The 15483-nt window shown below is 38.8% G+C and overlaps 1 pseudogene; it reads right to left on the reverse strand.

Moving 5' to 3' along the window:
- Positions 1 to 13734: 13734 nt before the first annotated feature.
- LOC107967734 (large ribosomal subunit protein eL6-like) lies at positions 13735 to 14867 on the reverse strand (annotated as a pseudogene).
- Positions 14868 to 15483: the final 616 nt, after the last annotated feature.

Here is a 15483-nt window from a genome sequence, read left to right on the forward strand (position 1 = left end):
TCAACTACTCTGCTCCTTTACTGGTGTTTGAACTCATCAAATTCAGTACTTGTATGTGTTAACCACAGTCCAGGCCTGCTGTCATGTCGCCAAATTACACACATTTAGGTCTTTTCATCTTTCTTTATAAACCAGTCTCTCCAGTCCATTTAATCATTTTGGCAGCTCTTTTCTGAATTCCACCTAATTTAAAAATAAGCTAAATTCTCCACCCTGTGGATTTAAAAGCAGTCTGTTGCAAACCCATACAGAGCTCCAGCCTTGGGTTTGATGCTTATAGAGGAAAGATATCCTCATGCTTTTAAATTCTCAATTCCAAGTTTTTCCAAGAAGTGACAGACTGTAAAAGGCCAGAGAAGGTAGTTAAAGGGAAAAGGACTTGGCTGGCCAGAGCGGAAGACCATTTTGATTGTGCTGGGGTTTGCTTTTAAATTTTCTTATTGGTTGATCTACATAGATGATAGTCGCACCTCCTGCAGAATTTCAGATGCAAAAATATATACAAGGAACAAACTATTCCTTCTATTCCTGTCACCCAGCCTATCCAACACTGCAGAGGCAACCATTATTACTTATTTATATGTGTATCATACCAGAAATATTTTGTTCATTTACAACCAAATAGGTATTTATATCTGTGTGTGAATGTGACTTTCTCCACCTCCATTTCCATACAAAGATGGTATACTCTATGTGTTGCTTTCCTCCTTGCTTTTTCTCCTAGCAGTATATTTTGGAGACTTGGAGGTTGGTCCATATCCTGACATAAAAAATAGCTCCTTTAGTATACTTTATGGCTACATAGCATCTATAACATAATTATACTATAATTTTACAGTCCACATTAATGAACATTCTGATCCTTTCAAATTATATATATATATGTGTGTGTGTGTGTGTGTGTATATATATATATATATCCTTAACCCACTAAAGCAGTCCTGGCCTGCTTCTTACACCTGTGGATGTTTTTATGAGTTCTAGGAAGATCTCAGCCATTTCTTTCTACTTTCTCTTTTCCTTATGGGACTCACAATTAACATCTTGTCAAACTTTTCAATATATTCTCTATGCCTGCTATCATCTCTTGTGTATTTTTTCTCCATCTATATTTCTAGATAGTCTGCAGAGTAGGTAGACAGGAGGAAGTAGATGTGTGTGTGTGTATATATATATAGTATATATAAATGCACATTTGCATACATAAAACACATATATCTTATATATAAATATATAGTACATTTTTATATATTTATGTAATTTTAAGAGACTGAAGGAAATACAGTGAAACAAGTTAAGTCTTTTCCTACTTGGTTCATCAGAATTAACCACTGGTATTATGGGTCCATTTTCCTGCTTCATTGCATACTTGGTAACTTTTTAGTGGATACCAGATCCTGTAAATTTTACCTTGTTGGATGTTTATTATTTTTGTAATCTTGTAAATATTCTTGATTTTTTTCTGGTTCATTTTAGTCTTGTTTTTAAGCTGTTAGGCAAGACCAGATAAGCATTTAGTAGGGATATTTTCCCCCCATTAATGAGGCAAAACTCTTATGAGTAGTTTACATGACGCCTTGTGAGTTTTGAGGTGTTTCACTCTGGTTGATGGGAACAGGAACTATTTCCAGTCCATTGTGAGACACTGTTCTCTTTAGTCCTTTCAGATGGTTGTTTCCCAGCATCTGGGTCCTCTGCTAGTTTACTCACACACATTTGCTGAGTAGTACTGAGTTGAATACTGCAAGGGGATCCTCTGAAGATCTCCAGGGTTCTCTTTCTGGACTGCAGTTTTCTCTGGTACTCTGCCCTGTGAGCTTCAGCTGCCTTGGCCCTCCTGGACTCCAGCTCCAGCTCCATCTCCTCAATTTCTTGAGATCATTGGGCTCTAGGTGGTTTCCCCTTCCCTATGCTGTGGCCTCAAAACTCTTTCCAGGCAGTGAGCTGGGGCAATAATAGGGTTCATATAGTTTGTTTCGTGTCTCTCAAGGATCATTGTCATTTGTTGCCTGTTGTCTAATGTTTTAAAATCATTGTATTTTTGTCTTTTTTCTTAGTTGTTTCAGACAGGAAGGTAAATATGGTCCCTGTTACTCCTCATGCCTTCTTCAAAATCTTTTATTTTTTAAATTTATATCTTTAATCCATCTGGAATTTATTTTTGATGAGATAAATACAGTTTTAATATTTTTTCCAGTAGTCAGCCAGTTGTCCAACGTCATGTTTTGAATTCTTCCCTTCCTTCCTTACCCAGTCTGAAATGGCACCTTTGTCATAAACCGAACCTTCATAGAATTTGAATCTATTTCTGAACTCTTTATTCTACTCCATGGATTTTCCACTTTTTGTCTAATGTTAAACTTTTTTACTTATTGGAGTTCCAAAATATATTGCATTGTCTAGTAAGGCTAACTGTCTCTCATTTTTATTTTTAAGATTTCTGAGTTTTCTCACATGTTATTTTTCTGCATGAACTGCAAGTTCCTTCTTGAATATTGGAAATACTATTTATTGGAATTGCATTAAATGTATAGGACATAGATAAATTTGAAGGTGGCAAAAAGAAGGTTGGGATAATACAAGTTCAATCACTTCAATTTTCATAGTGAACTAGGAGGCAAAGACCCAAAGCTGGGAGCAAGTAAAATAGAGGTGAGATGCATACTAGAGGTAAATGATGAATGTTCCAGGGTATCATATGTGCTCTAGTGAGTGAAGTTATTGGATCTCAGATAGGAATTGCTCTTCAGGGTATGCAAAACATTGGCCAAATATCACAGGACTAAAAATGAAGAGATGTCACCATTTGTGCTTTGATGTTTCCTTTCTCTAAAAATATAAAACATGCTACAAATGAGTCCCAGAATTAGTATTTGTTTTACCAAACTGTGGCCCTCCCAAACAGATCTCTTGTCATCCAATTTCTTTGAAAATACCTGCTCCATGGTTCACTGTTATATCTCCAGTCCCAAACATCTTGCCTGCCCATAGTTGTCACTGAATAAATGATGATGGAATGAATGGATGAATTTCTGAATGGCTTCCTTAGATTTCTGCTTAAGATACTATGTTGTTATCTCTGCCCGTCTTTCTTCAGATTCAAGGCAGCCAAAAATTTAACCAGCTAAAAATTCAAATGGACAATTCACCAATTACTTGGAAATGTAGAATGTATGGCAGATTTCTTCTGCTTTGCAAACTAGTGCAATGTCTTAAACTATTTTTGAGAAAATGTTTCGTTCAATATTAGCCTTTTTTGTTTTTTTTTTTTTTGGAGACAGAATTTCACTCTTGTTGCTCTGGCTGGAGAGCGATTCTCCTGCCTCAGCCTCCCAAATAGCTGGGATTACAGGCATGTGCCACCATGCTCTGCTAATTTTGCTTTTTTAGTAAAGATGGGGTTTCTCCATGTTGGTCAGTCTGGTCTCAAACTCCTGACCTCAGGTGATCTGCCCACCTCAGCCTCCCAAACGGCTGGGATTACAGGCATGAGCCACCGCGACTGGCTATTAGCTTTCTTAGACTTTCTTTCCAAACAACCTAAGTTATTATTCATGTAAGTAGGCCCATGGGAGAACTAAAATAAAAAAGAGCTTAAGGCAAAAGTGAGCTGATTTCATTCAACATTCATCTCAATAATAGAGTTAAAAAATGGAAGAAGTTCAAATTCTATTAACGTGATTCTGCATTTGGCCCTAAGTGAACTGCACACTCCGCTATTTGAATCAGCCAATGGTTACGAAAAAGAAGACTCTTAGTTAGGTAAAATTTTCCAATAGTTATCTGATAAATTAGATGTAAACAAGCATATGGTTTAAATTGGTACGATTCCTTTACTTTAAAATATCTCAAGGTGATTTCTAATGGAGAAAGGCAGAGTGCTCTCTTTTCAGAGACCAAGTTTATTCTTATTCCGATAGGAAGACATATTTTAAGCATTCAAGACAGTCTTCATGCAAGATTCCACTATTAAACAGGAAAAGGAGAATTTTAAAAATTAAGAATTCACTTAAACATTTTAGATATTGGCCTGATGAGACCTTTTGTAAACCATTTAGATTCACTTGAAGCCTGCTTCCTCCTTTTAAAACTTATTTTATGTTACTTTATTTTAAGGGAAGCAAGGCTTGAAATGCTTTAACACCCCCTCAGAGACTGTTTTGCTATTACATAGCCCATAAAAAGCAATGTTTGGATGATTTAAGGGGAAATGAATCAGAAATTTAAAGATTCAGTTTTCCTTGTATAACTCAAGTTGGTTTTTTTCTCCCCCTCCAGATTCAATAGAAATGGCCCTTAGGGTAAAACACATCTTGGATTTTATTAAAACAAAAAATATTATCTATGAACATGGAGATAGTAATGTCTATTATAAAATGTTTTTATTTTAAAACATTTAGACACTAAATCTTACATTTTTCCATGGATTCACAAGGGATTTAACATTTTTCCCAATTTCTGCAGAAGGAACAATTTTCTTGCATTGAATCTGGTCAAATAAATTCTGTGTTTCAGAGCTGGGTGGAAATGTGATCTCAGCTCCCCAGGGGATGTTTTCATGAGGTTTCTCTCAAAAGCTATTTTAGGCTTCTCAGTTACACACCCTGAAGGGCTGATGATGCTGTAGTCTAGGGTATCTCTGGGACTGGTTGGCAATATTTTAAATATGGTTATTCCTCATAGATTCAATATTTATTTCTTCTAACATTTAAAATAAGATTTTCATTTAGGCATTGAACTTGTGTGATACAAGCATTTCTAAATGGGTTAATAAGTGGCTTCACCCTCCACTGATATAAAGGAAAAGGGAGTCAACAAATTGCTTTTCTCTCCTCACTCTCCCCTACTGACTGAAACAGGAAAATTCTATCATGTTTCTGGGCTGCAAGCTCCTCATCTGTAAATGAGAGTGTTTAATCTCTGGGATCCCTCCCATAGCTGATGGGCAGTGTTGGCACACAGTAATTATTTGTGAAGTGGTAACGTTTGTTTTTATTGATGACCTCACTTCATGGTGAGTATTGGAATATCTTAGTTTTAAATTCCTCTGGGATATCCCATACTCAAATATAATTACAAAGATTATAATTATTAATAATCTTTGTAAAAATATATGTACATATCTTCCAGATAGCAGCATGGCATGGTAGGAAGAACCTAGACTTTGACTCAAAGGTCTTGCACTTAAGTCTTGCCTCATTACTTATTAGCTGTGTAATCTTAGGAAATTTTCTTCATTTTTAAAAAAGGTTCACTTTCTTCATCTGTAAAATGGAGATGAAGGTAATACTATTCGGCATAGTTCTTCGTTGCAAATAGTAGAATCTACTCTAGTTTAGGCAAAGAAAACAAATTATCGAAATATTAAGCAACTCACAGAATCTCCTGGAGGGCAAGAGAAGCAGACTTAGGAAGTATCAGGCCAGAAACATCAAATCACACTGTACGATCTGCTCCATTGAAAACGTCGTCACTGCCAATGCTTGGCAACAACTCTGCTTCTTGCAGAGACACTGTAGCTTGCATTGATAATGCTTGGAACTAGATGCCAGGAGCTCCTGTGGTCATGTTTACCTGGAATGGACACCATGCATGTCTACCTCGTTGTAGCATTACCTTCCAAGCTGGGACTCACATGGATGCAAAGACTCATGCTCTCAGGTCAGCAGCAAGGGAGCCTGAAACAGTGAGTTCTGGCCCCACTTTGTGGAGTGACAATGTGGAAAACTCTCCAAACTCATAAAAGATGTTTAGAACATATTAGGCATTCTCAAACTACTCCACCCAGGTGAGAATCAACACCCCAAGTAAGAACCCCTGCACTATGTGTATGGTAATTACTGCCTTTTAAAGCTTGTTTTACTATTTAAAGAAAAACAAGGTAGACGAAGCTTAAAAATAAAAATTGCTAGAAAATCTAGATAAATGTGCTATCTTTTTTATTTTGAATATATATTACATATATGATTATAAAATTTGTATTATAAAAATTCATGATCAGGGAAGAGAAGGCAAAAAAGGGTATTCAAATAGGAAGAAGAGGAAGTCAAATTGTCTGTTTGCAATGACATGATTGTATATTTACAAAACCCCATCACCTCCGCCCAAAAACTCCTTAAGCTGATAAGCAACTTCAGCAAAGTCTCAGATACAAAATCAATGTGCAAAAATCACAAGCATTCCTATACACCAATAACAGAGAGCCAAATCATGAGTAAAGTCCCATTCACAATTGCTGCAAAGAAAATAAAATACCTAGGAATACAACTTATGAGGGATATGAAGGACCTCTTCAAGGAGAACTACAAACCATTGCTCAAGGAAATAAGAGAGGACACAAACAGATGGAAAAAAATCCATGCTTGTGGACAGGAAGAATCAATATCATGAAAATGGCCATACTGCCCAAAGTAATTTATAGATTCAATGCTGTCCCCATCAAGCTACCATTGACTTTCTTCACAGAACTAGAAAAAACTACTTTAAATTTCATATGGAACCAAAAAAGAGCCCATATAGCCAAGACAATCCTAAGCCAAAAGAACAAAGCTGGAGGCATCATGCTACCTGACGCTACAGTAACCAAAACAGCATGTTACTGGTACCAAAACAGATATAGAGACCAATGGAACAGAACAGAGGCCTCAGAAATAACACCACACATCTACAACCATCTGATCTTCAACAAACCCAACAAAAACAAGCAATGGGGAAAGGATGCCCTGTTTAATAAATGGTGCTGGGAAAATTGGCTAGCCATATGCAGAAAACAGAAACTGGACCCCTTCCTTACACCATATACAAAAATTAACTCAAGATGGATTAAAGACTTAAATGTAAAACCTAAAATCATAAAAACTCCAGAAGAAAACCTAGACAATACCATTCAGGACATCGGGATACACAAAGACTTTATGACTAAAACACCAAAAGCAATTGCAATAAAAGTGAAAATTGACAAATGGGATCTAATTGAACTAAAGAGCTTCTGCTCAGCAAAAGAAACTATCATCAGAGTCAACAGGCAACCTACAGAATGGGAGGAAATTTTTGCAATCTATCCATCTGACAAAGGGCTAATATCCAGAATATACAAAGAACTTAAACAAATTTACAAGAAAAAAACAACATGAAAAAGTGGGCAAAGGATATGAACAGGCACTTCTCAAAAGAAGACATTTATGTGGCCAAGAAACATGGGGAAAAAAGCTTGTCAACACTGGTTATTAGAGAAATGCAAATCAAAACCATAATGAGATACCATCTCACGCCAGTTAGAATGGTGAACATTAAAAAGTCTGGAAACAACAGATGCTGGCAAGGATATGGAGAAATAGGAACACTTTTACACTGTTGGTGGGAGTGTAAATTAGTTCAACCATTGTGGAAGACAGTGTGGCGATTCCTCAAGGATCTAGAACCAGAAGTACCATTTGACTCAGCAATTCCATTACTGGGTATATGCCCAAAGGATTATAAATCATTCTAGTATAAAGACGTGTGCACATGTATGTTTATTGCAGCACTATTTACAATAGCAAAGACTTGGAACCAACCCAAATGCCCATCAATGATAAACTGGATAAAGAAAATGTGGCACATATACACCATGGAACACTATGCAGCCATAAAAAAGAATGAGTTCATGTCCTTTGCAGGGACATGGATGAAGCTGGAAACCATCATCCTCAGCAAACTAACACAGAAACAGAAAACCAAACACCTCATGTTCTCACTCATAAGTGGGAGTTGAACAATGAGAGCATGTCGACACAGGAAAGGGAACATCACACACCAGAGCCTGTCGGGGTTTGGGGGGAAAGGGGAGGGACAGCATTATGACAAATACCTAATGCATGCAGGGCTTAAAATCTAGATGACGGGTTGATAGATGCAGCAAACCACCATGGCACATGTATACCTATGTAACAAACCTGCACATTCACCACATGTGTCCCAGAACTTAAAATTTAAAAAAATTCATGAAGTACAAAAAATTGTAGAGAAGAAGTAAGTGCCACCCAGTAATTCTACCAGCCAACAACTACTCTTACCATTTTGGTTCATATCCAGCCAACCATCCAACGTAGATATAATTATATATACATTAGACATATATACCTATATCATACATATATACAATTTTATTTATATATTATACACACAATAATTACATGTGATTTTTTTAATTTAATTAATTAATTAATTTTTTTAAGATGGAGTTTTGCTCTGTCACCCAGGCTCGAGTGCATTGGTGAGATCTCGGCTCACTGCAACCTCTGCCTCCTGGGTTCAAGCGATTCTCATGCCTCAGCCTCCCAAGTAGCTGGGATTACAGATGCATGCCACCATGCCCAGCTAATTTTTGTACTTTTTGTAGAGACAGCGTTTCACCATGTTGGTCAGGCTGGTCTTGAACTCCTGGCCTCAAGTGATCTGCCTGCCTCGGCCTTCCAAACTGCTGGGATTACAGGCGTGAGCCATTGTGCCTGGCCCTCAATTTTAAAGATTTAAATAATATATCATGGCCATATTTTCATGCCAATAAATATTGATCAACATTATCACTTTTAATGGCTGCATATTGTGCTGTTATATGAATATAAAATACTTTTTTCACTAATCACATATTCACAGGTAGTTTCCAGATTTTTGCTTTTAACAACAGAGTTATGATGATTATCTGTATAACCAAATACATACTGGAGTAATTCTTTTTTTTTTTTTACTCTTTTTTTCTCTAACCTTGTCTTCATGCTTTATTTCATTAATTTGATCTTTAATCACAGATACCCTTTCTTCCACTTGATCAAATCAGCTATTGAAGCTTGTGCAGGCATCACGTAGTTCTCATGCCATGGTTTTCAGCTCCATCAGGTCATTTAAGGTCTTCTCTACACTGTTTATTCTAGTTAGCCATTGATCTAACCTTTTTTCAAGGTTTTTAGCTTCCTTGCAGTGGGTTTGAACATGCTCCTTTAGCTCAGAGAAGTTTATTATTACTGACCTTCTGAAGCCTACTTCTGTCACCTTGTCAAAGTCATTCTCCATCCCGCTTTGTTCCATTGCTGGCGAGGAGCTGCTATCCTTTGGAGGAGAAGAGGAGCTCTGGTTTTTAGAATTTTCAGCTTTTCTGCTCTGGTTTCTCTCCATCTTTGTGGTTTTATCTACCTTTAGTCTTTGATGTTGGTGACCTACAGATGGGGTTTTGGTGTAGATGTCCTTTTTTTTGATGTTGATGCTATTCCTTTCTGTTTGTTAGTTTTCATTCTAACAGTCAGGTCCCTCAGCTGCAGGTCTGTTGGAGTTTGCTGGAGGTCTACTCCAGACCCTGTTGGCCTGAGTGTCACTAGTGGAGGCTGCAGAACAGCAAATATTGCTGCCTGATCCTTCCTCTGGAAGCTTTGTCCCAGAGGGGCACCCACCTATATGAGGTGTCTGTCGGCCCCTACTGGGAGGTGTCTCCCAGTTAGGCTACACGAGGGTCAGGGACCCACTTGAGGAGGCAGTCTGTCCATTCTCAGAGCTCAAATGCCATGCTGGGAGAACCACTGCTCTCTTTGGAGCTGTCAGACAGGGATGTTTAAGTCTGCAGAAGTTTTCTGCTGCCTTTTGTTCAGCTATGCCCTGCCCACAGAGGTGGGGTCTGTAGAGGCAGTAGGCTTTGCTGAGCTGCAATGGGTTCTGCCCAGTTCAGGCTTCCCGGTCACTTTGGTTACCTACTCAAGCCTCAGCAATGGTGGATGCCCCTCCCCTAGCCAGGCTGCCGCCTTGCAGTTTGATCTCAGACTGCTGCGCTAGCAGTGAGCAAGGCCCCGTGGGTGTTGGACCCACCAAGCCAGGCACAGGAGAGGATCACCTTGTCTGTCAGTTGCTAAGACCTTGGGAAAAGCGCAGTATTTGGGCAGAAGTGTCCCATTTTTCCGGGTACAGTCTGACACAGCTTCCCTTGGCTAGGAAAGGGAAATCCCCTGACCCCTTGTGCTTCCTGGGTGAGGCGACACCCCGCCCTGCTTCAGCTCGCCCTCCATGGGCTGCACCCACTGTCCAACCAGTGCCAAGGAGATGAACCAGGTACCTCAGTTGGAAATGCAGAAATCACCCATCTTCTGCATCAGTCATGCTGGGAGCTGCAGACAGGAGCTGTTCCTATTTGGCCATCTTGGAATGGAGTGTGTTGCTGTTCCTATTCGGCCATCTAGGAATGGAGCTTGTCCTTTTTTTTTTCTTTTTTCTTTTTTCTTTTTTTTTTTTTTTTTTTTTGTGATGGAGTCTCTCTCTGTTGCCCAGACTGGAGTGCAGTGGCATGATCTTGGCTCACTGCAACCTCCGCCTCCAGGGTTCAAGCAATTCTTCTGCCTCAGCCTCCTGAGTAGCTGGGACTCCAGTTGCCCACCACCACGCCCAGCTAATTTTTGTATTTTTTTTTTTACTGGAGATGGGGTTTTACTGTATTGCTCAGGCTGGTCTCAAACTCCTGAGCTCAGGCAGTCCACCTGCCTCAGCCTCCCAAAGTGCTAGGATTACAGGTGTGAGCTACCAAGCCTGGCCAAGTAATTCTTTATGATGAATTTGTAGAACTAGAATCGCTGCTGTTTCAAAGTGTAACAACTGAAAAGACTTTGATACATGCAGCCAAATTAGCCTCAGAAAATTTGTAACAATTTCTACTTCCACAGCATTTGCATATCTATTTCCCCATATTATCACTGACACTAAGTATTATCAACCTTTTTTATTTTGATCAATTTGCTAGGAGAAAAATATTTCATTAATATTTAACTTGCATTTATTTATTTACTGTTTACATATATTTCATACAAATTTATTTTCCACTTATATTTCTTTATTTGTGAGCTCTGTGTTTATATCCTTCATCCACTAATGGATTGATGTTCACTTTTCATTGGTTTTTAGAGCTCACCATATATAAAGATATTGAATATTTGTCTTCTATATGTCCTCCACATACCTTTTCTTTTGAGTTCAAAAATACATATAGCAAAGTGTGCAAGTCTTAAGTTTACAACTCCATATGCATATATCACAACCACCACCCAGATCTAGCAAATAACAGTTCTAGTACCCAAGAAGGGCCTTCATGTTCCTCCCCAGTAAATACCTTCCACAGAGGTAACCACTGTCCTGACACCATGGATTAGTATTGCCTCTTCATATAAATGGAATCCTACATGGAAAGGAGCCATTATGTCTGGGAATGTCATCTATGCTGATTCACGAAAAATAGCCCACCTCTCTGAGCTACAATTCACCAATCAGTGAAATGAGGATAATAATAGTACTTTTCTCATATGGTGGTTGTGGAGATAAATGAGTTAATGCAAGTAATTATGTTGTAAGCAAATATTAATTTAATGAGGTAATAAAATTCTAGAACAGTGTTTGGCCTGTGGTAAATAGTAATACTTCATTAAGTGTTAGCTACTAGTATTATGCTACTGGGTGGTTACCTTTGCTAATTTTTTATTTAGAGTTTTTGTATTGATAATTGTAAATGAGTTTTGTATCGATAATTGTAAATGAGTTTAGTCATGCCGTGTGTGTGTGTGTGTGTGTGTGTGCGTGTACTAGTCTTGTCTTGTTTTGATATTGAGTTATGCTCATAAATGACACCTTTATCTATGTTCATGTTCATTCCAGAAGTTTTGGAATGACCCTTTACTGCTTGCATCCACCTGAGAACACTACCAAATATGTCACCCAGATACCTCTCAGATCTGCTGACTTCTTCATCACTGTCTTCTTCACTCTTGTTTCTGCCTCCATCATCATTCTGCTTGTCCAGTGTTATAAGTGATCTCCCCATTTCTAAACATGTACCCCTTCCTGTGGTACTTAGGTTAAAACTCTAAGATCCTTATCATGGTCTACCAGGCTCTTCATATTATGGCCCTGCTTCTCCATCCCTGGCTTGCACCAGGGTTCCTCTTACCCCCTGCTCTGGACATACTCCCTGCCCAGAAACACACTCCCCTGTCCCTAGCCTGGCCAATCCCTCCACATTCTTTCTCACTGAAGCCTTTCCTAATGTGAAACTATCCAACAGACTTCCCTGGGTAATCATTCATCTCACCCTTCACTCTCTTAGCACTCACATAATGTATAATTATGCATGTATTTGTGTGGTTGTTTAATATCTGCCTCTTAGCTCTAGGAGTTACTCCTTTGTTTGCCACTTTAGCTAGCATAATGCTTTGTACATAAGAGTTGCTCAATCAATATTGATGAAATTAGTGAGAGGTTCCCAGTCTCACTGTGGAGACAGATACAGAAACAATAGCAATGAGAGGAAAAGCCAAAACAGATGTATGAAAACAGATGTTGGGAGCACAAAAAAGGAAGAAACAAACTCCACCTGGGGAACCCTCCCATTAGCAGGTAACAGAAAGAGTTGCTCATTGATTAGCTAACCTCCATTTGAATGTTATTCTCTGACAGTTGACAATGTTGATGGCACTGTATTGCTGTTTAACACACAGGGAAGGAGCTGACTCTCTACCAGATATTAGATGCAAAAGTCCCAAAGGATTCAAGGAGGTAAACATTCATCTGAACTCCTGGCTCACACACAAAGGACAAAGGCACCTCTGAAGGGGGCAGACGTCTTCTGCACCCACAGTCCTGTTTATTTTCTCCTCCAGTGGAGGGGGTAACATAGGTCAGCTGGAATGGTGCATCCTGATGAATATTTATTGACCCAAAATGTCATGCTGACAGACATGTGGACAGGCAGAGAAAGATTTCTCTTACAGAGGCCTTCCTTCTCTACTCCCATGGTTCTGACACAGCTGACATTTCCCTACATGGGTCCTGACTTCTCCAGCTGCTCCTGGGGATGCTGGTGTCTCTCTGATGGGGTCACTGAAGACACTATTCCACATTCTTTCTTGGGGGCTGTGCTGCCACTCTGGCCTCTCACAAATGGTGGTCTTAAGATGTTGGTTTCCCATTCTTCCAGCCAGCACATGCACAATCAGCTAGCCAGTCTCAATTCCAGTCTCTTCTCCACCAGCTCTTCCCCCTCCTCCTGGATTTCATTGTCAGGGTCATAGGTGGCCAAAATTAACTGTGCATTTTGAAGAGGGAAGTCCTAGATGACACCCAAAATCATCTTTGTGATTAAAAAAAATGGGTTCTGTTTTTGCTATGAAATGTAGATGTGGGGTCACAAATGTGACCCTTTTCTCTCTTACATTCCTAATATTTTTCTCCATTTTCTGTTTTTTCTTTCCCATTTCTCCCATCAAAGCTTGTTTTATTTAATTAATTTTTATTTAAAAAACTTTTTATTGTTAAATATATTGTAAGTACCAAAAAACCATAAAAAGAGAATGTACAAGTTAAAATAATGGTTTTAAAGGTATAACTCTTGTAAACACTACCCATGATAAGAGAACTTTTCCAGCCACCTCAGAAGCCCTCTACATGCCCATCTCTCAAACATCTCCCCTCTTCTAGCAAAAGTAACCATTGTCCTAACTTTTATTGCAACCACTTCTCACTTTTTAAAAATAGTCTTATCACCTAAGTGTATATTCCTAAACACCTGTTTAGCTTTACCTGTTTTTGATAAACATCTTTTAAGTGCCTTTTAATCCATAGGCTTCCCCTTCATCTCCTTATTTTTCCTTACAATTAATTCATTGAAAGAAATGCAACACTTAATCTAAAGAGGTTCCTACAGTCTAGAATTAGCTGGTTGCTTCCCCACAGTAAAGTTTACTCTGTTCCTTTAGTCTCTGTGTTTCTGATTGTATCTAAGTGACCAATCCAGGTCCTCCTCCTCCTTCTTCTTTCTTCTTTCTTCTTGTTTTAAAGCATAGGACCTCACTATTAGGTGCTCTTCCTTAGAGGTTACGTATGTCTCAATGTCTCTCTTTTTGTGATGTTAGTAGTCATTGATGTTTAATAGCTTTGATTTTTGCAAAATTTGTGAGTCCGCAGCTTTCTGATCAATCTTGCACTGCTCTGTAATCTCGTATTTCTCTTTTTCTGTGTCAAGGATCTCACCTTCCTGATGTCTGGGCTTCTGCAGCTTCTTCTTTGTGAAGTAAGCATCAGTAAGATGTTTTGGGGTTTTTACATTGCTGATATCAATTCTGGTTGAGGTGCAATGACAAATTTCTGGTATGTTCTTTGTAGAGGAACTCGATTGAGGACCAGAGGTCCAGTCACAAGTACCAACCAAGCCGCTAGCCAGCTGCTTCAGCAAAACCACCCTCTTGCTCCTGTGGTGTCCAATGAGGATGATCAGAATGGTCCTGGGGGTGATGCTGGCTCGCAGTTTTCTCACGTGCCGACTGAAGGGTATTTTGCCATGGCTCAACAGCTTTTGAGGCACGTCTTCAGTAGGATAATATCTAGGCGTTTTGTGAAGTTTAATCACCCAGATACCACCATTCTTGTCACCACTAACTGGTTTTGTAACAGTTGCAAGAAGCTTCTTTTTCTTTTCAACCTTGGATTTAGTGGCTGAGTACTTCCTCTTGTACGTGGCCTTTCTAGAATACATAGCAGATCAGGAATATGTGCCAATTCTTCTGACAAGGGCAGGATTTCAGCTGCAACGGGGCTTCCCCTTCTTGGGCTTTTTAGCCCTGAGGTTACCCCTTTCCACTTTGCCACCAGCATTAGCCTTTTTGGCTTCGGGCTTCTTCTCTTTGGTATGCAGCTTCTCAACTTTTTCACCCATCATCTTGCAGGATGGGAAAGAGAACTCGAATTTGTTGAAATTTAAGTACCCATGTGGTTTTTGTTTCTTCGGTGGCACACTTTGCATAGTAAAAACAAAAGGAAACCTTAAAAATTTTAAACTTTTATTTACCAATTTTCCAAAAACTAGTTGGTTCCCTAGCATCTTCTGAAGATAATCAATTTAGGTTTTTTGGCAGGGGGTGGACGTGGGGATGGGGGCAATTTTATTTTATTGTGGTAAGAACACAACATGAGATCTACCCTCAGGAAACTTTTAAGTGTACAAGACCTTATTGTTGCCTGTATGTTCTATATTATAATGCAGATATCTAGAGCTTATCATCCTGCTTAACTGAAACTTTATGCCTGTTTATTGATAACTCCCCACTTCTCACTTCTCCCAGTTCCTGGCTACCACCATTCTATCCTTTGCTTCTATCAATTTGACTATTTTAGATACCTCATATAAGTAGAATCATGCAGTATTTTTCTTTCTATGACTGGCTTATTTCACTTAATGAAATATCCTCAAGGTTGATATGTTGTTTCATATTGCAGAATTTCCTTCTTTTTAAAGGCTGAATAGTATTCTATTGTATGTATATATCACATTTTCTTTATCCATTCATAGTTTGATGGATATCAAGGTTATTTCCATATCTTGGCTATTGTGAATAGTGTCTCAATGAACAGGAGAGTGCTAATATATCTTCAGGATCCTAATTTTGATTATTTTGGATAAATACCCAGAAGTGGGATTGCTGAATA

Source organism: Pan troglodytes, chromosome 1, assembly GCF_028858775.2.
Source record: "Pan troglodytes isolate AG18354 chromosome 1, NHGRI_mPanTro3-v2.0_pri, whole genome shotgun sequence".
Taxonomy (NCBI): domain Eukaryota; kingdom Metazoa; phylum Chordata; class Mammalia; order Primates; family Hominidae; genus Pan; species Pan troglodytes.